Source organism: Chanodichthys erythropterus, chromosome 14 (genome assembly GCF_024489055.1).
Source record: "Chanodichthys erythropterus isolate Z2021 chromosome 14, ASM2448905v1, whole genome shotgun sequence".
NCBI classification, from domain to species: domain Eukaryota; kingdom Metazoa; phylum Chordata; class Actinopteri; order Cypriniformes; family Xenocyprididae; genus Chanodichthys; species Chanodichthys erythropterus.
Window position 1 is genome coordinate 1489338 of NC_090234.1, and position 24457 is coordinate 1513794.

General features: G+C 41.5%; 1 long non-coding RNA gene across 1 annotated transcript in view; it reads right to left on the reverse strand.

Moving 5' to 3' along the window:
• Positions 1 to 433: 433 nt before the first annotated feature.
• Positions 434 to 24457, reverse strand: part of LOC137035912 (uncharacterized) — a 53914-nt gene continuing 29890 nt past the window's right edge. Inside the window, exons 2-3 of the long non-coding RNA XR_010897127.1 lie at positions 14632 to 14723; positions 434 to 5298 (exon numbers count right to left, since the gene is read on the reverse strand). This is a non-coding gene — a long non-coding RNA (uncharacterized lncRNA). The remainder of the gene's footprint in view (positions 5299 to 14631; positions 14724 to 24457) is intronic.

The following is a 24457-nucleotide window of genomic DNA, read 5'->3' on the forward strand; positions in this document are numbered from 1 at the left end:
TTCAGGCGTAAGGGTGGGTTCTGAGCGTGTCTCAAGCGTAAGGGTGGGTTAAGAGCGTGTTTCAGGCGTAAGGGTGGGTTCTGAGCATGTTTCAGGCGTAAGGGTGGGTTCTTAGCGTGTTTCAGGCATAAGGGTGGGTTCTGAGCGTTTCAGGCGTAAGGGTGGGTTCTGAGCGTGTCTCAAGCGTAAGGGTGGGTTCTGAGCATGTTTCAGGCGTAAGGGTGGGTTCTTAGCGTGTTTCAGGCATAAGGGTGGGTTCTGAGCGTTTCAGGCGTAAGGGTAGGTTCTGAGCGTTTCAGGCGTAAGGGTGGGTTCTGAGCGTGTTTCAGGCGTAAGGGTGGGTTCTGAGCGTGTCTCAAGCGTAAGGGTGGGTTTTGAGCGTGTTTCAGGCGTAAGGGTGGGTTCTGAGCGTGTTTCAGGCGTAAGGGTGGGTTCTGAGTGTTTCAGGCGTAAAGGTGGGTTCTGAACGTGTTTCAGGCGTAAGGGTGGGTTCTGAGTGTTTCAAGCGTAAGGGTGGGTTCTAAACGTGTTTCAGGCGTAAGTCAGTCAAGTCAAGTCAAATTTATTTATATAGCGCTTTTACAATTGGTAATTATTTCAAAGCAGCTTTACATATTAGAAGCACAGAAAAAAAGGGAAGTGGTTAAAACTGTACAAACAAGCGTGGTAATATGTAACATATACAAGATGGTGCTACATTAAGCCAATGTCGGCTGACTTCCAGGGGTGGAAAAAAACCCCTATGAGAAAAACCCAGCGTGCTAGCACTGGGAAAAAAGTCCTAGGAGGGAAAAAACCCCTTGGAAGATATATATATGTAAATGTATATGGAGATCAAAATCTGAATTGTACATTTTTATTATAGAGATTAAAAATCGATTATATATAAATATATGTAAGCGGATACGGGGATTAAAAATCTGAATTATAGATGCAGCCAGAATTGGATCTTTAGGCCCATTGTCTCCTGGGCTACGTTGTAGTCAGGTCCAGACGCAGGTTCTCCATCTGACCTGGATACGGCCTGGATCCAGCACCCGGCAAACCTCAGGATAAGCAGAGAGACAGATATTAGCGTAGATGCCATTCTTATTCTGATGTACAGGTATATCTAGTGTTATAGGAAATGTTCTCGGTTCCGGCCGACCTAATTATTGCAGCGTAACAATCCTTTAACGGATTTGAAAAATGTTAATGTATTGATAATGTGTTATGTGTATGCAAGAGCAAAGAGATGTGTTTTTAGTCTAGATTTAAACTGACAGAGTGTGTCTGCTTCCCGAACAATGCTAGGAAGATTGTTCCAGAGTTTAGGTGCTAAATAGGAAAAGGATCTGCCGCCTTCAGTTGATTTTGATATTCTGGGTATTATCAACTGGCCTAAATTCTGAGATCGCAATAAACGTGAAGGACTATAATGCATTAAGAGCTCACTTAGGTACTGGGGAGCTAAACCATTTAGAGCTTTATAAGTAAGTAGCAAGATTTTAAAATCTATACGATGTTTAATAGGGAGCCAATGTAATGTTGACAGAACTGGGCTAATATGGTCATACTTTCTGGTTCTAGTAAGAACTCTAGCTGCCGCATTTTGGACCAACTGTAGTTTGTTTAAAAGCCGAGCAGAACAACCACCCAGTAGAGCGTTACAGTAATCTAGTCTTGAGGTCATGAATGCATGAACCAACTGTTCCGCATTTTTCATTTAGAGCATATGTCGTAATTTAGATATATTTTTTAGATGAAAGAAGACGGTTTTACAGATACTAGAAACATGACTTTCAAATGAAAGATTGGTATCAAAGAGCACACCCAGGTTCCTAACTGAGGACGAAGGTTTAATGGAGCACCCGTCAAGTGTTAGAGAGTATTCAAGGTTTTTTCGTGAGGAAGTTTTTGGTCCAAAGATTAGGAAATCAGTTTTTTCTGAATTTAATAATAAGAAATTTCTTGTCATCCAGTTTTTAATGTCAGCTATGCATTCTGTTAGTTTTGTGAATTTGTAGGTTTCGTCAGGGCGCGAGGAAATATAGAGCTGAGTATCGTCAGCGTAGCAGTGAAAACTAACACCATGCTTCCTAATTATCTCTCCTAAGGGCAGCATGTACAGAGTGAAAAGCAACGGTCCTAATACTGAGCCTTGTGGTACCCCATATTTAACCTGTGATCGATACGACATCTCTTCATTAACTACCACAGACTGATAACGGTCAGATAAGTATGATTTGAACCATGCCAAAGCAATTCCACTAATGCCAATATAGTTTTCAAGTCTTTTTAAAAGAATGTTATGATCGATAGTGTCAAAAGCAGCACTGAGATCTAATAACACTAATAGAGAAATACAGCCACGATCGGATGATAGGAGTAGATCGTTTGTAACTCTAACGAGAGCAGTCTCAGTACTATGGTATGGTCTAAATCCTGACTGGAAATCCTCACAGATTCCATTTCTTTCTAAAAAGGAACACAGTTGTGTTGAAACTGCCTTTTCTAGTATCTTTGACAGAAAAGGTAGATTCGAGATTGGCCTGTAATTTACTAAATCTCTCGGATCTAGTTGAGGTTTTTTAATAAGAGGTTTGATAATAGCCTGCTTAAAGGTTTTTGGCACGTGTCCTAGTGTTAAAGATGAATTAATTATATCAAGAAGTGGACCTACGACCTCTGGAAGCATTTCTTTCAGTAGTTTAGTCGGCATTGGGTCTAACATACATGTCGTTGATTTTGATGATTTGATAAGTTTAGATAATTCTTCCTCTCCTATAGCGGCGAATGATTCTAGTTTTACCTCAGGGACACTACAGTGCACTGTCTGAAGCGAAACTGTAGACGGTTGCATGTTTATAATTTTCTCTCTAATATTATCAATCTTGCAAGTAAAGAAGTTCATAAAGTCATTACTGCTGTGCTCTATGGAAACGTCAGCAGTTGAATCTCTGTTTCTAGTTAATTTCGCCACTGTGTCAAATAAATACCTAGGATTATGTTTGTTTTCTATTAAGAGATTTGAAAAATAAGTAGATCTAGCATTTCTTATGGTTGTTCTGTACTCAATCATTTTTTCTTTCCACGAAAGGCGAAAAACTTCTAGTTTTGTTTTCTTCCAACTACGTTCAGCTTTTCTAACAGCTCGTTTTAGAGCCCGAGTGTGCTCATCATACCATGGCGTTGGATTAGTTTCCTTAATCTTCTTTAGACGTAAAGGAGCGACTACATCTAATGTGCTGGAAAAGAGAGAGCCAATAGTTTCTGTTGCAGCATCGAGTTCTTCTAAGTTGTCAGGTATACTAAGGCGATGAAACTGCTCGGGGAGATTATTTATAAAGAAATCTTTAGTTGCAGACGTGATTGTTCTACAATATTTATGGCTGGGTGGTGGTTTTGTAGCCTTGGCTAATTGTATTATACACGAGACTAAATAATGATCTGATATATCATCGCTCTGCTGTAGAATTTCAACAGCATCAATATCTATTCCATGCGACAGTATTAGATCTAGGGTATGATTACGACAATGAGTGGGTCCTGACACGTGTTGTCTAACTCCAATAGAGTTTAAAATATCTGCAAATGCCAATCCAAATGCGTCTTTATTATTATCTACATGGATATTAAAATCACCAACAACAAGGACTTTATCCGCAGCCAGTACTAACTCTGATAGAAACTCAGCAAATTCTTTGATAAAGTGCCCTGGTGGCCTGTATACAGTAGCCAGCACAAATGTCAACTTACATAATGTTACATAAAGCACCATCACTTCAAAGGAATTATATTTGAAATTCTTTTGAATGATTCTGAATATATTACTATAAATTACAGCAACACCTCCCCCTTTGCCTTTCTGTCGAGGATTGTGTCGATAATCATAACCTTGAGGACTAGATTCATTTAAAGTAATGTAATCGTCTGGTTTTAGCCAGGTTTCTGTCAAACACAGCAAGTCTAGTTTATTGTCTGTGATAATTTCATTTACAATAAGTGCTTTTGAAGAAATAGATCTAATATTCAGTAACCCAAGCTTTATCATTTGTTTATCTGATTTATCTGTGATTTTCATTTTTTGAACATCAATTAAATTTTTACCCTTAAAAGGTTTCGGAAGTTTTTTGTATTTACTAGTTCGAGGTACAGACACAGCCTCTATGTGATAATATCTAGGTGAAAGTGTTTCTATGTGCTGTGAATTATCTGAGTTCTGTGACGTGAGGCGGCTAGCAGACGGTCGGTTTAGCCAGTTTGTCTGCGTCCTGATCTGGGCCCTGGTTTGTCATGTTTCAGCTCTAAGACTATTTGCCAAATTTCTAGAGAGAAGAGCAGCACCATCCCGGGAGGGATGAATACCATCTCTTTTCAACAGATCAGGTCTGCCCCAAAAGCTTTTCCAATTGTCTATGAAACCTATATTATTCTGCGCACACCACTTAGACAGCCAGCCATTGAGTGATGATAACCTGCTAACTATCTCATCACTCCGACGATCAGGAAGAGGGCCAGAACAAATTACTTTTGCTGACATTGAATTTGCGAGTTCACACACCTCTTTAATGTTAATTTTAGTGATCTCCGACTGGCGAACATCATTTGTGCCGACGTGGATAATGATTTTAGAATATTTACGTTTAGCATAAGCCAGCACTTTTAAATTTGCTTTGATGTCAGGTGCTCTGGCCCCCGGCAAACATGTGACTATGGTGGCTGGTGTCTCTATTTTCACGTTCCGTGTAATAGAATCGCCAATTACTAGGGCACTTTCAACAGGATTCTCAGTGGGTGCGTCACTGAGTGGGGAGAACCTGTTTGATGTTCTAATCGGAATGGAAGAGTGGTGTTTGTTCTTGCCATTATGCCGCCTCACAGTCACCCAGTTAGCCTGCTGCGTGGCTTCTACAACCGGAACCGAATGTGTAGTGTTTACTAGGCTAGTCGCATCCAAAGCAGTATCTAAGGCCCTTTCATTCTCACTATCCTCAATTAAAGTTTGGATGCGTGTCTCTCATTCTGAGATTCTCTCTGTCAGCCTGACAATATCCCTGCATTTATCACATGTGTAAGTCTCACTGCTGACAGAAAGAGCTAAGCTGTACATGTTGCATTTACTACACATGATAATCGTCGGACATGACTGACCGTGAGTTTGATGAACGCCGTCCGAAAAACTGCAACGCACACGGGACTCGCTGGCTGGATGTCTCGGTCGCTTGCCGGTGCCTGGGGTGAGGGTGATGTGCGGGACGCTGTACCTCGTGGTGGATCGATGAATGCCGGGCAACAACGTCTCCACAGCTTCCCGATCTGGCGAGGACAGATCAGAATAACATACATCGGATAAATCCGCCATTCAATCGACAAGGAAGGTTGGTTTAGAGGAAAAAAAGAAAGTAGACGGTAGCTAGCAGGCTATGGCTAACACTAGGAGGTTACGCTGGTGGATTACTAGTAATAGATCGTTCCGTTTAGTAATACTATGCAATAGGTTAAGTAATATAGTGAAAAATAAGAAAGTTATATTATGTGAATAGGAATAAAGAGAAGGATTTAGGATAAACTCCACGAAGCTCCGAGCGTAGATCAGACAGCTGGCAGGCAGCAGCGTTGAACCGGAAGTCCAAATCTCCAAGGATGTGACCACAGTCACAAGGGTGGGTTCTGAGTGTTTCAGGCGTAAGGGTGGGTTCTGAACGTGTTTCAGGCGTAAGGGTGGGTTCTGAACGTGTTTCAGGCGTAAGGGTGGGTTCTGAACGTGTTTCAGGCGTAAGGGTAGGTTTTGGGAGGGTTTCAGTGCAGTCTGTCATAAAAAGATGAATATAAGAAGTAAATAATAAAGAATTAGGTATGAGGGTTGAGTCTTCTTGATGCACAAAGTTAATGATGAAGCGTGATTTTCCCCCAAACCACTTCACAAGAAATCCCAGCCTGCAAGTAATTGCATTGTGATGGGTAGGTTTACATCAGTGTTTGGTAGGAAATCAGTGTCACCAATAAAATCTGCAGCTGCAGGGTGGCATTACTTGCTGATGTCACACTTGGATGATGCTCATCTCAGTCCAATGCAGTGACCGCAGGCTGCAGCGAGCCCTACTTGAATGACACTGCAAGTCTGCTGCCAGACCCCCCCCCCCCCCTTACAGGAGTGAATCTGCTATTTAGTCACAGACAGTTCTGTCCAGTGCAGTCGACAGCAAGACGCAGTGCGAGTCTGACAGTGCAAGTCTGCATCCAGATCCTTCTCGACGGTTCTGTTTCCTTGTGGAAAGGTAAGGATGTGTTATTGTTCTCTGTGTCATCTATTTAATTTTTTTAAATTATATTGGCCAATCATGCTAGTTAAAGAAATATAATGTTTATTTATGTATATGTTTGCTTATTTTTGATGAATGGTTTCGTATTTGTAATATTATTTAATATTTTGTAAATTCATCTGACATTTATCTTTATTTGTCATATGTTCTAGTTAATTTTTTAGTCAGTTCCATGTGATTAGTATTCATTTAACTGCAGCCACAACTATATTATTTCCTTTTATAATTTGCAGTGCACTGTAAATCTTTGATCTTGATTGGTAACTTATTCTGCTTACACATGATCGAAAATTTGATAATTCCCACTTCTGAAGTCGTTATTACGAGCTCAGTGCATTCATGTTTCAAAATGGGAGGGCGTTCATGGACACTCTGATGTCGTGTTTACCACTTGGAAGTTCTGAAATAATTTTGATACCCAAATTGCTGGCCATAAACTTTAAATGGTGTTTTATTGGTCCCACTTTATATTAAGTAGCTTTAACTACTATGTACTTACATCAAAAAATAAGTACAATGTACTTATTCGGTTCATACTGAATTGCAAAACACTTTTGCTGCTATTGAGGTGGGATACGGGTAAGGATAGGGAAAGCTTTGTTGATATGGGTAGGTTTAAGGGTAGGGGTAAGGTGTAAGGGATGGGTCAACAGTGTAATTATAAATGTAATTACAGAAATTAATTATAGATGTAATTACATGCAGGTGTTTTTAAAATATAAGTACAATGTAAAAACATGTATGTACACAATATGTGCATTGTATCAAATGATTAATTTAAATGTAAGTACATAGTAGTTAAGGCCACTTAATATAAAGTGGGACCGTTTTATTTCCCACAACAGCTAGATCGTCTTGTCTTATCATTAATGTAGTACATCTAGATACAGAAAAAAATGTTTGTGAATGTTTATATGGTTGTCAATGCCTATAATATTGGTTTTAATAGGATTTTCCCAATAAACAGGCAAGAATAAATCTGGTGTCCTCCATGATTCCTGTTCATTCCGACAACAAAGCAGTTGAATAGAAAAAGAGCTCGTAATCATGACTTCTGAAGTGGGAATTATGAAATTTTGCTGTGTCCTTTGAATGTGATGAATGTGGGAGATGTTGCTGATTGCTGTTTGCCGCATAGTCTGTCGCCACCCATTAACCCCCAACCCCCCAACCCCCTCCCTCCTCCCTGCCCCGCCTCGCCAGGCCCCGCCCAGTCCCAAGACCAGAGCCTTATATGATTTTGTGGGAGTTATGAATAAAAAAATAAATAATAGAATTATTCACATATTCTCATCTCATTTGTCTTATCCTATCCTTATCCTAGAATGAGTAAATTAAGGCTAATGCTAAATTTAGTTTAGACTTATGCTAAATAGCAGGCTAACCAAACTAAATATTTATTTATCGTAGAGGGGCTCTAACTCTGACGCTTCCACTACCAACATCTACACAACTCGGAAAAGACGCAGCTTACTCTGCATTAGGTAGGCCTAAGATGTTTTTTACTCTTTGTCATTCATTATAAATTTTAAATGTTGAAGATATGATACATATAACAGTATGAAATGTAGAGTATATGCTGTAACCACCACAGACATTTAGAAGTCTCTCCAAAAACAATTGTGATGTTGATGTTGAGGAAACCCCATTCTCATTCAAATCAGAGTTGTGGCGGCTTTCCAAAGACTAAAAATGATAGTGGTGAGGTGGTAACAGACAAAACAAAAACTGTTTGCAGACACTGCAAGAAGATGTTAATATACACTAACAGCACAACGGATATAATGCAGCACATAAACCGTCGACACAGTGAAAAGCTCACAGCCGTCTGTATGTAAAAAGCTATTAATAAGCCAAAGCACACTGACCGGAGGAATTGCAGCCCCACTTGCAATGCTGAGTCTGAGAGCTGCGGAGACTCACCTGCAATGGTGTTTTCATGGCAAAAGATATGAGGCTGTTTTTTGTCATAAAAAAAAAGGATTTTGGCTAACAGTGAACACACTGGAACCCAGATACGCCATCCCATCATCTACATGACATCGATACTTTGGATGGCTCAGACATCCATGATGCGGACGACATAGTGAGGCTTCTTAAGCCACTAAAAATGGCCACCACTGTGCTGTGTGATGAAAAAAATCCAACTGCCTCTCATTGTGCCCTTGAAGGATTAGTTCACTTTCAAATGAAAATAAGCCCAATCACACGTAAACATTCAGCCATGCTTCAAAAAAGGGAGTTACATTTCAACATTATTAATTAAGCATTATCATGTGAGCATAACACATCAAGGACAAGGAATGACTGTGAATGAACTCCGGTCCAATGGCATATGGATTTTAGCATGCAGTAGTGCAGTCTCTTCTCATATCTATAAATGTTTGAAATGCAGGAAGTTCAGAATGTGTACAGAAGAACAAACAATGGTTGATCTCCCTGAAGATCGCACGCAGATGACTCTGCCTTTTCTGTTTTGTGGGATGGATTCTTTTGGCCCATTCTATGTCACAGATGGTAGAAGAGAACTCAAGTGTTATGGCTTGTTGCTAACTTGCCTATGTTCCAGCCTATGTTGAAATGCTTGATGACTTATCTACTGATGCATTTATTAATGCCCTACGTTCCTTCATTGCTGTTCGTGGAACTGTTCGCCAAATCCGATGTGATCAAGGCACAAACTTTGTTGGTGCAAACCGAGAGTTTATGGGTGCAATAGAAGCAATGGATCAAGAGCAGTTGAAGAAATTAGGATGTGAGTTCATTATGAATGTCTCATTTGCAAGTCATATGGGTGGTGTCTGGGAAAGACAGATACGAACAGTAAGAAATGTCCTGACCGCTGTTCTTGATCAGTCATCTAAAAGACTTGATAGCACCTTCCTGCGAACTCTGCTGTAGGAAGTTATGGCTATTGTGAATAGTCGGCCCTTGACTGTTGAACATCTAAATGACCCACTGGATCCAGAGCCTCTTACACCGAATCACATCTTGACTATGAAGTCTACGATTATTGAGCCACCCCCTGGAGAGTTTATTAAAGAAGATCTTTATCCCCGTAAACGATGGCGTAGGGTGCGATATTTAGCCAATAGCTTCTGGTCACGTTGGAAGAAGGAGTATCTTTTAAATCTTCAGCACAGGCAGAAACGGAGTAAGAATCGAAGGAATGCTAAAGTAAATGATATTGTTATCTTGCAAGATGACATCACACCACGTAACAAGTGGAAATTGGCCAAGGTGATCCCAGGAAATGATGGCAGAGTGAGAAAGATGAAGCTTTTAATGAGTGACTCTTCCCTGGAGGAGAAGGGTAAACGTTCATCTAAGCCTAGCTACCTAGAGCGTCCAATCCAGAATACAGTTACACTCTTGGAAGCAGACTGAAGATTAATGAAGTTTTGCCTATGTTCTCTATCATTCCATGGCTTAGTTGACATTTCATGGTTATATTTCAAGTGTTACTTAATACCATACTAGTTACTATAAAGAAATCACAAGTGATTGGTGGAAGTGTAACAGATGTCTAAATATGGTCATGAGACACCATTGGTTAAGCGGAACTAATCATGGTGTTACCGGGGGCCATAAACAGACGCAATATAACCAAGAGGGTCATATTGAGAGGTTAGCACTCTATAAATATTGCACATGGTGGGCTCCTCTGTGGATAGTGGGTGGTTTTCAGTTGTTATTGTTATGACCACGGACGGTGCACGTGTGCATGCGCCGAACGCGTCTTTCTGCGCTTACGGGCAAAGGAGTTTCTTTGAAAGGCTCACGCGCGAGACTGAACGGAATGCGGTATACCAGGGCCCTAAATTGTAATGGACAGGAGCTCACGGTTCACATCGAGAGAAATGGGAACTTTCGTTTCACTTTTAGATATCTCTTTTATAGATGCCATCAATGCTTTTAACTTTCTAGATGTAATTACCGAAATCAAAACAGTCCATAAATTACAAATCCTCACGAAAACTTCAGTCAAGCCAGCTCGCACGTCAACCTGAGAGATCAGCCTCCTTACCTTAAAGTGCCAAATTTCTCGGTTTCTAAATGGACGGTTTGGCTTGACTGACAAACTCTAACGTTCGGCCACAATTTATATACCATCGACCTGTCCTAAAACGTTAGCACGCTCTGATCGATTGCTTGGAGATCGCGTGTTTCTCCGTTCGAGAGCACATTTCATGTTCACATCTGCGACAAAACAGTTGATTATTTACGAATAAAAGCTCACAGAAACGTGAAAATGGTCTCATTTGAAAGAAAATATCCTAAGCAAAAAGATGATATATTGTGACTGATTGAAGCAGCCCTTATCAACTGTGCGGGGGAGAATGTTGCCGATTTCTCCCTGTACCAGTTGTGGGGTCTGTCCATAGCGCTGTTTCAAAGCTTGCATGGCTCTTGTACCATGCTTGGAACTTGAACTGGCTGTACAGTGGAGGGGAATGGTGCAGAATATGACTGGCTGAGGTATTGCGTCTAGGAGTCTGGTAGGTCTATAGCACTGTGTGTATGGAACTGAATAACTTACAGATTACAGTGGGGAGGTTACTGAGAACTGAGACATCAGAGGCTGCGCTGGAGCAAATACTGGTAATGACTGTGTGAACTGTGGTTGTATGTAATTGGGATTCACTTAGGCAGTCAACAGCAGTCCATCCAGCAACATATTGACAGCTTGCCTCTTCTCTATGCAGACACTAGACCAGGTTCACAAAGCCCTGAAAACATAGCAACATACTCTTCTCAAATTATACCTGCACATTCATCAACCACAGCATTACTTTAGCTACACAGTAAGCCTCCAGTCCAGCTAACATCAGGGTTATTGCCTCAGGCTCAACAGTCCTTGTCTCGTACAGCATCTGTCCCTGTTACAGAGCGTCATGTAGCACAACATGAGTTGGTAGGCATGGTAGTAGTCCTGATGCATGCGTAGTGAACCTTTGCCTTGCTCAAGAGACATATGTAATGTGCTTTCTAGTTCCCTGATTTGCTCTTGAACATTCCAAACACACTCCTCCACTCTACGTAACCTTGTAGTCTCAGTGTACTGCTCTGTCCAACGTCTGTCAGGTGTAGAAGTTCTATAGTCCACATCTGGAGCAGAGACAGTCATATCACTAATATGCATATGCTGTAAATCCTCTCGCATAGAGGGTGGAATGAGTTGCCGTGATTGGGAAGTAAGAACAAAGTCCTCCAGATGTCCAGGAATTCTTCAGATCCTGCTAGGACAGAGACTCTGTTGTTCTTCAGTGCAATCTCATGATGCTGCCATGAGGATGAGATGTTGAATCCAGCTCGAAGGACGACTTTGTTAAAGATGCATGTGCGTGGCTGCACTGGCTTGTCAACATCTATTCCTCAACTTCGATCAGAAAGTTTACAGGCAAAAGTTCACAACAACTTCTGTTTCTAAACATTGACTTATTCCTATCAATCTTCAAGCAATTTGTTTTGATACAGTGTATATGTGTGGTTTCTGAAATAAAAGAATAACAATGAATAAATAAAACTTCTCAAATACTAAATGCAATGCTTGCAAATATTTATCACAATAAATAAAGCAACACTGAATTGGGAACTGAGGAATACAGATTGAAATTACACTAATGCTAATAGAACGATCACCACAACATGATGCTGGGCACAATCAAATAGGCCTACTTGTTAAACATCTTGTAAACAACACAATCAAACTGTAATACTATTATAATAGCAGCACAAATATTCCAGCGATCCATTTCAGCATCATTAATGTATGTATTTGCAGGAAACACAGAACTTTATCACGTATTTGTACATCTGTTAATATAAATATCATGGCAAAACAACAATATATAGTATATGCACACGTACATCTATATACATTCACATGGCAATGTTTTAATCATGTAAACTTACGTTGTCAAGAAAGCACACACACTAAAACAAACTATGATCTGTCTCATTGTAGTGGCAGAACAGTCTTTGAACTGAACTTGTTTGTGCATGACCCTGACTCTGCCCATATGTGATGTGACTAACTAATTCAAAATAAGAGTTCAACAGGGATTTTATACAAGACAAGTATACCTAAGTGCAAATTTAAGTATATTCAGTGAAGTACATAAAAAGTAAAGTATAAATTTTTATTTTTAGTTTAAAAGAAGTATACTTATAGCACATTTGAATAAACTAGGGATATAAAGCTGTTTTGGTAAATCAGTGAGCTCAATCTATAGAAGGACTTTAATAACAGCTTTCATTGGGTGTGGAGATTGAATCTTTATCTTATTTCTGTGTTGCAGGTTCAGGCACGATGAACATCATTATTCCCAAGAGCAAAACAAAAAGCACTGACATCTGTGGAGCGGGCAAATACTATTATATAATACGCTCTGATCTCGGATGCTATATGAAGATAGGTAGTGTCAATAGAGGTTCAGACATCTCTGTTTTCAGCCTGCACCCTGCCTGCAAAAATGGAGACCATTACCTTGGAGGTGAAGATGGCTCCTTTTACATCATCAAGGGCAATTCCTACCGCAGAGTCACCAACCTGACGACAGACAGCAGTGCTAAAGTTTACAGCCTTCATCCCAACTGTCAGGGTGGAGACCACTACTTCTCAGCCTCTGACAAGTTTTTCATCATCTTCCAGGAAAGGGGAACTTTTCGAATAACAACAGACATGAATACAGACTTGGATGCTGAAGAATACAAGCTGCATCCCAACTGCAGAAACGGGCTCTATTACTGGGGCCTGTCAAACGACTGCTTCTTCCTCAAGCCAGTCTCAGAGTGGGGAGTTGAGTATTACAAATGTACCGACCTCGGCGAAGATGAGTGCATTGGTGTCTATTCTGTTCATCCTGATGTTCTTAACTTCCTTCCTGGTGGGCTGACAGTAACTATAGGCCCATCCTTTGGCAATTGGGAGAATATTAAAGCTACTAATGACAGCAATACACCAGTGACATGGCAAAAGAAAATCAATAAAAAGGTGGGATACAATAAGGAGCAGATGTCCCAGATCACGCACAACTGGAAGTTAGGAACATCAGCCTTGATTGAATCTGGAGAACATGCAAAGTTAATTTTGAAGTTGCACCTCTTCTTTTTTGGAGATTCTCATGTCAGCACTAAAAAGGAAAGCTGTAATGAAATGATTGAAGTGGAAGAACAACTCATATTTGAGCTGAAGCCAAATGAGTCTGTATATCTGTGGCAGTAAAAAATGGGTCTTGGTGAAGAAGCAGTGTTGTTCTGCCATGATTTAAAGATTGACGATGAGCCAAACCCTCCAACTGAAGTCCCGCTGCCACCCGCACAATCATGAAAACACATCAGGATGCTTTAACTCCAAGGATAACCAAGTGCTTCAGTTAAATGCCTTAATTATAACTTCTCTAGTGATTATTTAGAAATCTGCATGCATTGCTTAAAATGAGGCTGGAATTGTGTAATAGCAAAGAGATTTTTCAGTTAAAGTCAATTTAACTACAAATGACAACACTATCCATTATGGTATTATTGAAACTTGGTGTTTATGATTAAAAGAAACTGACAGAAACCTACTTTAAATCTCATGAAATTTCTTCTTAAAATCTCACACATGCAACACAACTGCTGATCTTTCAATGTGGAGTACATATAAACAAATAAATCCTTTACCCCGATTCACAACATTAGGTTTATAACAAAATCTGAGCTGTCAGATTTCACAGAACATGTCCGTTTCATGCTTCTTTCTTAGGAGGGGCGAGATTCTGTAGACGCGTCTGCTATTCTCATACAAGTCTCAAAATCACAGCTGATGTATTTGTCACTAGGTTCTTTCAGCTTAATATGAAACAGCTCTGGTGACCTTCATCCACCAAGATTTACAATGTGCACAGCATTTCTTGTGGTTTGGTTATAACTTTTATGCCAAACCCTTGTGAAAAAGAAGTGCACTTTAGTATACTTTTTTAAAGTGTACTTATTGCACAAATAATATACTGTAAAAGAATTGAATTAAATGTAATGTTTTCACCACTTAACAGCATTTTGTTTGTAATTAATTTAAAATTTATCACAGATTACGTTCATATTAAATGCACTTAGTTGAACTTTTGAGTGATTTTTTTTAAAACCACTTAAGTGGGACTTTAATACAACTTTATTTATACATTTATAATTGCTTTTAATGTATTTAAAATATAGTTAAAGTGTACTGCTCAATGTACAGACAAGCAATTAATGTGAACTAAAATATACTTTAATGTCAGTTAACAATACACTTAAAGGATTAATTCACTTCTGAATTAAATTTTCCTGATAATTTACTCACCCCCATGTCATCCAAGATGTTCATGTCCTTCTTTCTTCAGTTGAAAAGAAATTAAGGTTTTTGAGGAAAACAGTGTCTGCATTGTCGGAATTCTACAAGAAGAAGAGGAAGAAGAGAGCAGTGCAAGATGAGCATTTGTGGTTAAAACGTATATAATTTGAATAGAAAATGACAGATCGTATCTCTAGATAAGACTCTTATTCCTCGTCTGGGATCATGTAGAGCTCTTTGAAGCTGCACTGAAACTGACATTTGGACCTTCAACCCGTTGAACCCCAGTGAAGTCCACTATATGGAGAAAAATCCTGGAATGTTTTCATCAAAAACCTTCATTTCTTTTCAACTGAAGAAAGAAAGATATGGACATCTTGGATGACATGGAGGAGAGTAAATTATCAGGACATTGTCATTGAGAAAGTGAACTAATCCTTTAAGTATTAATTCAAAGTAAGGTTTCAACTAACTAAATACATTTGTAAATGCATTTAGTTAGTCGAAATGTAAATGTATCACAGATTAAGTTCATATTAAATGCAATTAGTTGGAACTTTTGAGTGATTTTTTTAACCACTTAAATGGGACTTAAATACACTTTTACATGTACTTTAAAATATGTTTAAAGTGTGCTTCCAAATGTACTGACAAGCAAATTAATGTGAATTAAAATATACTTTAATATCAGTTACATGTACATTATTATACAATTAAATACATTTGAAAGTGCATATTTTCTAATGATGAATTTGCAATTTAGTACATTTCAAATGGTATTTAAAAAATCTCTTACCAAGTTACAATCAACACAAATGCAAGTTGAAACCCTCTTCATTTATTGACAAAACAATTTCTAAAACAAATACACAAAAACCTTTTTGTTGATGCACAAACCCCCCCAAAAAACACTATACACAAACAGTTATAACACTTTAAATCTCCTTTAGAAAGAGTCTGGAGGACAATGAGGATTATGTACAAATCATTTTCTCCCTCACATACAGGTACCTAAACTTAAGCCTACCCATCACACAAAACTTTCTGCATTTGGACATTTTCAAACAACATTCTGTATGTCTTATGTATTATGATTTATAAGACTGTTTCCTCGTGGAGACCTTAAAAATGTCCCTACAAGGTCAACATTTACTGGTATTACTATACTTGTGGGATAATACCAGTATGTAGGGAATAGCAGTACACACACACACACACACACACACACACACACACACACAAAATCATAGAAGCAAAAACACAGTACCTCACTCACACACACAACCCATCAATTAATACAAACAAAATGTAAAGAAAAGTATGATTCCATGTACAACACTAAGATTCAAAACTTAAATGCTTTACAATAAGGTACATTTTATTAGTTAACTACTTCAGTTAACAAACTAAGAATGAATAATACTTTAAGCATTTATTAATCTTAGTTCATGTTAATTATAACATTTACTAATGCATAATTAAAATCAAATGTATATAATTGTTTGTCACCAACTTTTTTGAAGTTGTTGGAAAGTGCTGTTTGTGTCAATATCCCATAAGCTCTCCATCAGCACAACTTTAAATGTCTATGAAGCTGCACACCATCTCTCCACATTATACAGTATATGTCAAGTAACCTTTATTTATATAGTACTTTTTACAGTGCAGAATGGACATGTATAATATGTGAATGGACATGTTCCAAAGAGGGAGGAAAGTCAGAAACACCTTGAGGGGGGAAAAAAACAGAAAGAAAACAATTGTGTATAAAAACTGATCCAGTCCATTAACATCTCATATTCTGTGTCGTCACACATCTAAGAAATGATCGAAAGATCTAATTTAGGACGCTTTCCTCATTTTATAAATGAGGTCCCTGGATTCCACTGACCACACATCTTCACTGACGCTGGCCTTTAAAAATAGATTTTTATAAATGTTTTTATTCCTACTTTACAGAGAATTAAACATAACTTATTTAGATTCTACACTGTTGCATTGTATCTCCAATAACAAATTTGGGTAACACTTTATAATAACTGCACACTATGAAGCATTAGTTAAGCATTAGTTAATAGTTATTTCATCACTTATAAAGCATTAATAGACATTTGTAAGTAGTTTATAAATACAGCTATAATTGCTTTATTCTTGATTTATAAGCATATCTATAATGTGTTTAATAATTGTATTTTCATACTTTATTAATAATCAATGTATCATTTCTAAATTAAGTATTACATTATTTACAAACCAGTTATTTGGGAGTTGTCAGTGGTTCATTTAGGAAGTGTAAGTAAATGATTAATAAACTATTTAAACATTCATTTATACATCTTATTATTTAGACACATAGTAATAGTTACTTAGTGTGTTTTATTAACACACATTCCTACTGCAATTCATGATTAATTCAGGTAATTATAAAACATTTAGAAGTTGTCAGTTAACTATTTTTGTGAGCTCATCTAAAGTGAGGACTATTTATGCTCTGTAAAGCTTTTATAAATTAGATTTAAAGGTTCAGTGATCTTCTGCACTGCTGTTCTCTAATGTTTTAAAGTTAGTACCGTGGAAGTTTTGACACTAGGAATATGTTAATAAAGCATTTATTAACACACTAAGTAACTATTACTATATGTCTAAATAATAAGATGCATAAATGTACATTTAAATATTGTATTAATCATTTAGTCACACTTCCTAAATGATCTTATGAACCACTGACAACTCCTAAATAACTGGTTTGTGAATAATGAAATACATAATTTAGAAATGATAAATTAATCATTAATAAAGTATGAAAATACAATTATTAAACTCATTATAGATATGCTTATAAATCAAGAACAAAGCATTTATAGCTGTATTTATAAATGGCTTACTAATGTCTATTAATGTTTTATAAATGATGAATTGACTATTTACTAATGCTACTAATGCAGGTGAAGAGATGAGATGGTTGAAGCTGGCGGAGACACTCACACACACAGGCAGGTAAGCACACAAGGAGAAGGGGAGACGAAGGAGATGGAGGAGACGACTGGAGCAGGTAAGTATGGCGTTTGGAGTCCTTAAGGTAAGCATACATAGGTAGTAGTGCAAACGAGACCGGACAGTGAGTGTGTGTGAGTGTGGCGGCTTTATACTGGTGCTGATTGCGGTGCTGATGAGTCACAGGTGGCGGTGATCAGTATGCTGGTGATTGAGTGCGTGGGTAAGGGAGTGAGGTGGAACCTGACGTGTCTGTGACAGTACCCCCCCTCCCACGGCCCGCTCCTGAGGGCCGCGGACCCCGACGTTGTGGTGGTCTTCCTCTAGGGCGTGGGGCAGGTCTGTCTGGGTGGTTGGCGTGGAAGGTCTGTAACAGGATAGGATCAAGGATATCATTCTTGGGAACCCATGAGCGTTCCTCGGGACCATAGCCTTCCCAGTCGACGAGGTATTCTAGCTGACCACCACGGCGCCAGGAATCCAGGATTTCATGAACCACGTAAGCTGTGCCGTCCTCCAGGATGAGTGGAAGGGGGGGCTCGGCGGCTGCCACGTCAGGTTCTGTGGAGGGAACAACAGAAGGGTGGTGAGGCTTAAGCAGTGATACGTGGAATGTAGGATGGATTCTACTGTACTGTGCTGGGAGTTGGAGACGGTAGGTGACGGGGTTGATCTGCCGGATGATGGTGAACGGGCCAATGAAGCGGGGACTCAGCTTCTTGCAGGGCAGACGCATCCTGATGTCCCTGGTGGACAGCCAGACCTTCTGCCCCCGTTGGTAGACAGGAGCTTCGGAGCGCCGAAGGTCGGCAGTCGTTTTGCGTCTGCGCAGGGCTCTCTGCAGTTGGTGATGAGTTGAGTCCCAAACCCTCTCGCTCTCCCGGAACCAGTAGTCGACTGCGGGGACGTTGGAAGGTTCCCCATCCCAAGGGAACAGCGGGGGTTGGTAGCCGAGTACGCACTGGAAGGGTGTCAGTCCAGTTGTGGCTTGGCGGAGGGAGTTCTGTGCGTACTCGGCCCAACCCAGGTACTGGTTCCAGGAGTTCTGGTGGCCGTGACAGAAGGTACGCAGGAAGCGGCCTATCTCCTGGATCTTGCGTTCCGTCTGCCCGTTCGACTGAGGATGGTATCCAGATGACAGGCTGACGGTCACACCCAGGAGGGAGAAGAAGGCTTTCCAGACGTGGGAGACGAACTGTGGTCCTCTGTCGGAGACTATATCTTCAGGTATTCCATAATGACGAAAAACATGATTAAACATCAACTCAGCAGTGGCCATGGCGGTAGGTAGACCCTCCAGGGGTATCAGGCGGCAGGACTTAGAGAAGCGGTCTACCACCACCAGGATGCATGTATTACCGTCAGACTCAGGGAGATCTGTGACGAAGTCCACTCCCAGGTGTGACCAGGGTCTCTCAGGAACGGGCAGAGGTAGGAACTTGCCGGTGGGAAGATGGCGAGGGCTCTTGGAGATGGCGCACTCCCTGCAGCCCTGCACGTACCTTCTGACATCGTTGGCCATGTTGGGCCACCAGAAGCGTTGTTTGAGCAACGAGAGGGTCTCATTGACCCCCGGGTGACCAGTGCCAAGTGAAGAGTGGGTATTGTGCAGGAGTGGAGTGCCCGAGTGACGTATTGCAAGCCTTGGGGGCAACCCGGCGGAGTGCGTGTGGAGGCATTGGAGGAGGGAATGGTTTCTTCGGACCACTGGATGGGGTTCACGAAGATGGACTCTGGCAGGATAGTTTCTGGATCTTCGGGCTTTTCCTCAGGGGAATGGAGGCGAGAAAGGGCGTCAGCTTTAGTGTTCTTTGAACCAGGACGGTAAGAGATGGAGAAATTGAACCTTGAGAAAAACATGGCCCAGCGAGCTTGGCGAGGGTCGAGTCTTTTGGCAGCCTTCAGATATTCAAGGTTCTTATGATCAGTGAGAACTTGGAATGGGTGAGCAGCCCCCTCGAGGGCAAGCTTGACGGCCAGGAGTGCGCGGTCACCGATGTCGTAATTGACCTCCGCCGGGTTGAGCTTGCGGGAGAAGAAGGCGCATGGATGGAGTCTACTTGGTGTCCCCTGCTGCTGCGATAGGACCGCTCCCACTCCGGTGGTGGAGGCGTCCACTTCCACGATGAATGGGAGATCCGGGTTAGGGTGGACGAGGAGGGGAGCGGTGGTGAAGGCTCTTTTGAGGGTCTTGAAGGCGTTGGTGGCTTGTAGGGACCAGGACAGAGACTTGGGCTGATTACGGAGTAGGCTGGTGAGTGGACTGACGATAGTACTGTAGTTCTTGATAAAACGGCGGTAAAAGTTGGAGAAACCTAGGAAGCGTTGGAGTTCTTTGATTGTGGATGGAGTGGGCCAGGACTGGATGGCGGAGACCTTCCCCTCGTCCATCCGGATGCCACTGTGATCTATCATGTACCCCAGGAATTGGACGGAGGGCTGGTGAAAGGAGCACTTTTCAGCTTTGAGGAAGAGTTGGAATTGCCGTAAGCGTTGGAGGACCTCCGCAACGTGGTGGCGATGTTCGGCCAAGCTCCGGGAGTAGATGAGGATGTCGTCAATATACACCAAAACGAACTTGTGGAGAAACTCCCGGAGCACCTCGAGTATGAAATCCTGGAATACGGAGGGGGCGATGACCAGGCCATACGGCATGACGAGATACTCGTAGTGTCCGGTGGGCGTGACAAAGGCGGTCTTCCACTCGTCCCTCTCGCGTATCCGGATGAGGTTGTACACGCTGCGGAGGTCCAGCTTGGTGAACACAGTGGCACCACGGAGATGTTCCAGGGCCGCTGGGACGAGGGGAAGCGGGTAGCGGAATTTGACTGTGATTTTGTTGAGAGCACGGTAATCAATGCAGGGCCTCAAGCCTCCGTCCTTCTTCGCCACAAAAAAGAAGCTTGAAGCAGCAGGGGAAGTAGACGGGCAGATGTAACCTTGGTTGAGGGCCTCTTTGATGTATTCCTCCATGGCCTTCTCCTCCGGTATTGACAGGGGGTAAATGCGTCCCTTGGGCACTGGTTCACCCGGTAGCAGATTGATGGCACAGTCCCATGGCCGGTGTGGAGGAAGCTTGGAGGCGCGTTGCGGGCAGAAAACGTCACTGAAGGGGGCGTAGTCCGGGGGAACATCCACTGTGCGCTTCTCTACAGGGCTTTCGATAGAGGTGGCGTTGATGGAGAGAGACTTGGAGAGTGGAGACTTCTGAACAGGAAGCGTCGGGAAGCAATCTGGAAAGCAGTGGTCGCCCCACTTCAGGACTTCGCCCGTGCGCCAGGAGATGGTGGGATCGTGTTGTTCAAGCCACGGGCGCCCTAGAACCACGTCAGCGGTGGACTCCTCCAGAACCAGCAGATGTATCTTTTCTGAGTGAAGAATGCCCACGCAGAGTTGTGTGGTCCCACACAATGAAGGATGTTTCTACGGCTCAGGGGTTTGCCCGTGATGGAGTGGATTTGATAGTTAACCGGAGACGGGGAGATCTTGAGCTTGAGTTGTCGACAGAGGGCGCCTGAGATGAAATTTCCTGCTGACCCTGAGTCGAGGAGCGCCACCACTGGAACAGAGGTATTTGCAGCAGTAAGAATTACAATAGTCGTGAGTGGTTTCATTTTCTGAATGGAGGGGAAAATAGCACTCACCACGGGCCGAGGAGGACGGGTTGGGCATGTGGAGATGACATGCCCCGGAGATCCACAATATAGGCATAAGTTCAGGGTCAGCCTTCTCTGTCTTTCACTTGAAGTGAGGCGTGAATGGTCAATTTGCATGGGCTCGGTGGCTGGTTCTGGGGAGCTGACGGGTTCTGACCGGCGGAGGAGATTGGTGGTAGCTGACTGGCCCTGGTGCTCAAGGAGACACGACTGCATACGAGAACCCACGCGGATGGCGAGTTGGATGAAGCGTTCGAGTCCCATTGAGTCCTCGTATGCAGCGAAATGCAGCCGCACGTTGGGTTCCAATCCCTGACGGAAAGTGGTGATGAGGGCTTGTTCATTCCATCCGCTGGTGGCGGCTAGCGTTCGGAACTGCAAGGCATATTCATTGACTGAGAGATTTCTTTGCTTTAGATTATAGAGTTTCTCACCAGTGGAAGAATCCGTCAGAGGTTTCCCGAAGACCTCACGGAAGTGAGAGACGAACGCCGAATATGACTGGACAACAGGGCCTTTCTGGGTCCACAGGGAATCTGCCCATTGCAGGGCCTTACCTTGCAGTTGCGAAATGATGAACGCTATTTTAGCCGTGTCGGTGGTGTAGAGGTGCGGCTGCATCTCCAGGACCAGTTCGCATTGGAGAAGGAATTCGCTGCATTCCTCCGCCGATCCTGAGTAGGGCGCCGGTTTGGCCATGGGACTGGCGGTGAATGATGGTGAAGGAGCGGTGATGGAGGGTGCGGAAGCTGCAGCGTTGGAGGATGATGGTGACGATGGTTGTGGTGTGAGTGCTCGGCGCAGTGCGTCCACGAGCTCTTGAAACGGGTCGTTGGTGCTCATGCTGTGAAGTTGTTATGGTCCGGTCTTCTGTTACAACAGAGACACGGAGGCAGAGGTATAAACAATCCAGGTGAGTTTATTTACATTAAGCAGAGCACTGGGTTATGGTAAGCAGATAAAGAGTTCTTGAGAGATGAAGGGAATATAATACTGTCCTAATTTTGTCTTGCAGATGCAGGTGAAGAGATGAGATGGTTGAAGCTGGCGGAGACACTCACACACACAGGCAAGTAAGCACACAAGGAGAAGGGGAGACGAAGGAGATGGAGGAGACGACTGGAGCAGGTAAGTATGGCGTTTGGAGTCCTTAAGGTAAGCATACATGTGTCGTAGTGCAAACGAGACCGGACAGTGAGTGTGTGTGAGTGTGGTGGCTTTATACTGGTGCTGATTGCGGTGCTGATGAGTCACAGGTGACGGTGATCAGTATGCTGGTGATTGAGTGCGTGGGTAAGGGAGTGAGGTGGAACCTTACGTGTCTGTGACACCGACAAGCAGCGCAGCAGATCCAGCTGGCGATCCAGTGCTCTACGAGCGGATTTCAGCACTCTGTTCATGAATCACCTACAGTGTCTGCAAGCAGCTGGTTCACAAGTCCCCTGCCACCATCCCGCAAAGAGCAAATTTCACGGCATTGTTTCAAATGTCGCTCCACTCCTTCACCTAACTAATAGCCAATCATTTTTACAGTTTAGTCTGTTTAAAATTTAATGTATTTTAACTTACTCTGATTTCAAATTAATTTTGTTTAGATTTGATAAACTTTTGCTTACAATTAATGTAATGGAATGTGTGGAAAACACATTTATTTTAGGGTCATTGTGAGCCAGATACCCGTGTCAAGACAGAAGTGGGTTGAGTTTGCAGACGCAACAGCAAGTGACAGCATATTTCAGGAAATCATTTGTAAAATAAACTCACCTGGAGATGAGAAGCTACCAAGCCCATATCAGCATTTCAGAGATGAGCTTTCGGTCATTGACAGAGTTCTTCTAAACGGAAGTAGGATTGAAGTCCCTAGTACAAAGAAATAACAAATGACTGAGCTTGTACATAAGGCCATATGGATATTGAGAAATGTAAACGGTGTGCCTAAGATGTGATGTACTGGCATTATATGAAGAGAGACATACTGTAGAGACGCAAGTACAGCGCTGTGAGATTGGTCAACAACACAGATACAAACAGCAAAAAGAGCCACTGTTACCTCATTTAAACCATGTGAACCTTGGAGGAAAGTCGGAGCTGATTTGTTCCAGCTAAATGGGAAAGATTACCTGGTTGTCATGGATTACTTTTCCAACTATCCAGAGTTTGCATTTTTGATAGACACCTCCACAAACCATATGATCTCATATTTGAAAACAATTTTTGCGAGACATGGAATCCAGTTACTTTAGTTAGTGACAATAGACTTCAATTCAGTGGGTTGACATTCAAAGAGAGTCATGAACAAAACTCATGTGCCATTTAAAAAAAAACAAGTTTAAAAGATTGTCAATTAATTCCTTTGTACTCACCTCAAGAAAGTAATTATTATAATGAAATGTTTGGTTATATGTTCAAATAATTGATAATTGTGATTATCAATTCACTTTATATTAAGGCAAGATGCATTTTAATAAAAACCTCAAAGCCATTGTTTCATTTAAAAAAAGACAGAAGTGTAGAGTTAAGTGGCTCTAACTTAACAAATAAACACAGAGAGACATATCCAATGTGTGCTCTCTAAGCATGACTTTATTACAGTGCCTGGTTCACCACTTCCCCACCTAACCACAAGGGGGCAACGTCAGAAGAAGAAGAAGAAGAAGAAGAAGAAGAGGGAGAACAGATAATAAAGCGTATGTGACACATTGTTAAGTTAAGAATGTTAAAATAATAATAAAAAAAAAATGTTGAAAGAAGTTTTATTTCATTTACTATAGTTGATTATTACATGGGAACATAAAAAAGAAAAAAGAATAAAGAAAAAAGGGAGATGTACTGATGAGTGCCACTAGGTGGCAATAATGATTTAGTAATGCAAGTGCAACTGTTCGAGTGAATAAAGCTGCACATGGGTGTGGAAACTATGCAGGAGTGTCAGTGGTCTGTGCACAAGATAGATGAAACAGTGTATTGGTCAATCTCAGGCAACTTTATTTAATCTTTTACAAGGTTTCTAAGCAGAAGTTGGAAGCATGTTTTCTCAGTCCTGTTACCAAAACTCATGTGCCATTTAAAAAAAAACAAGTTTAAAAGATTGTCAATTGATTCCTTTGTATTCACCTCATGAAAGAAATTATTATAAAGAAATGGTTGGTTATATGTTCAAATAATTGATAATTGTGACTATCAGA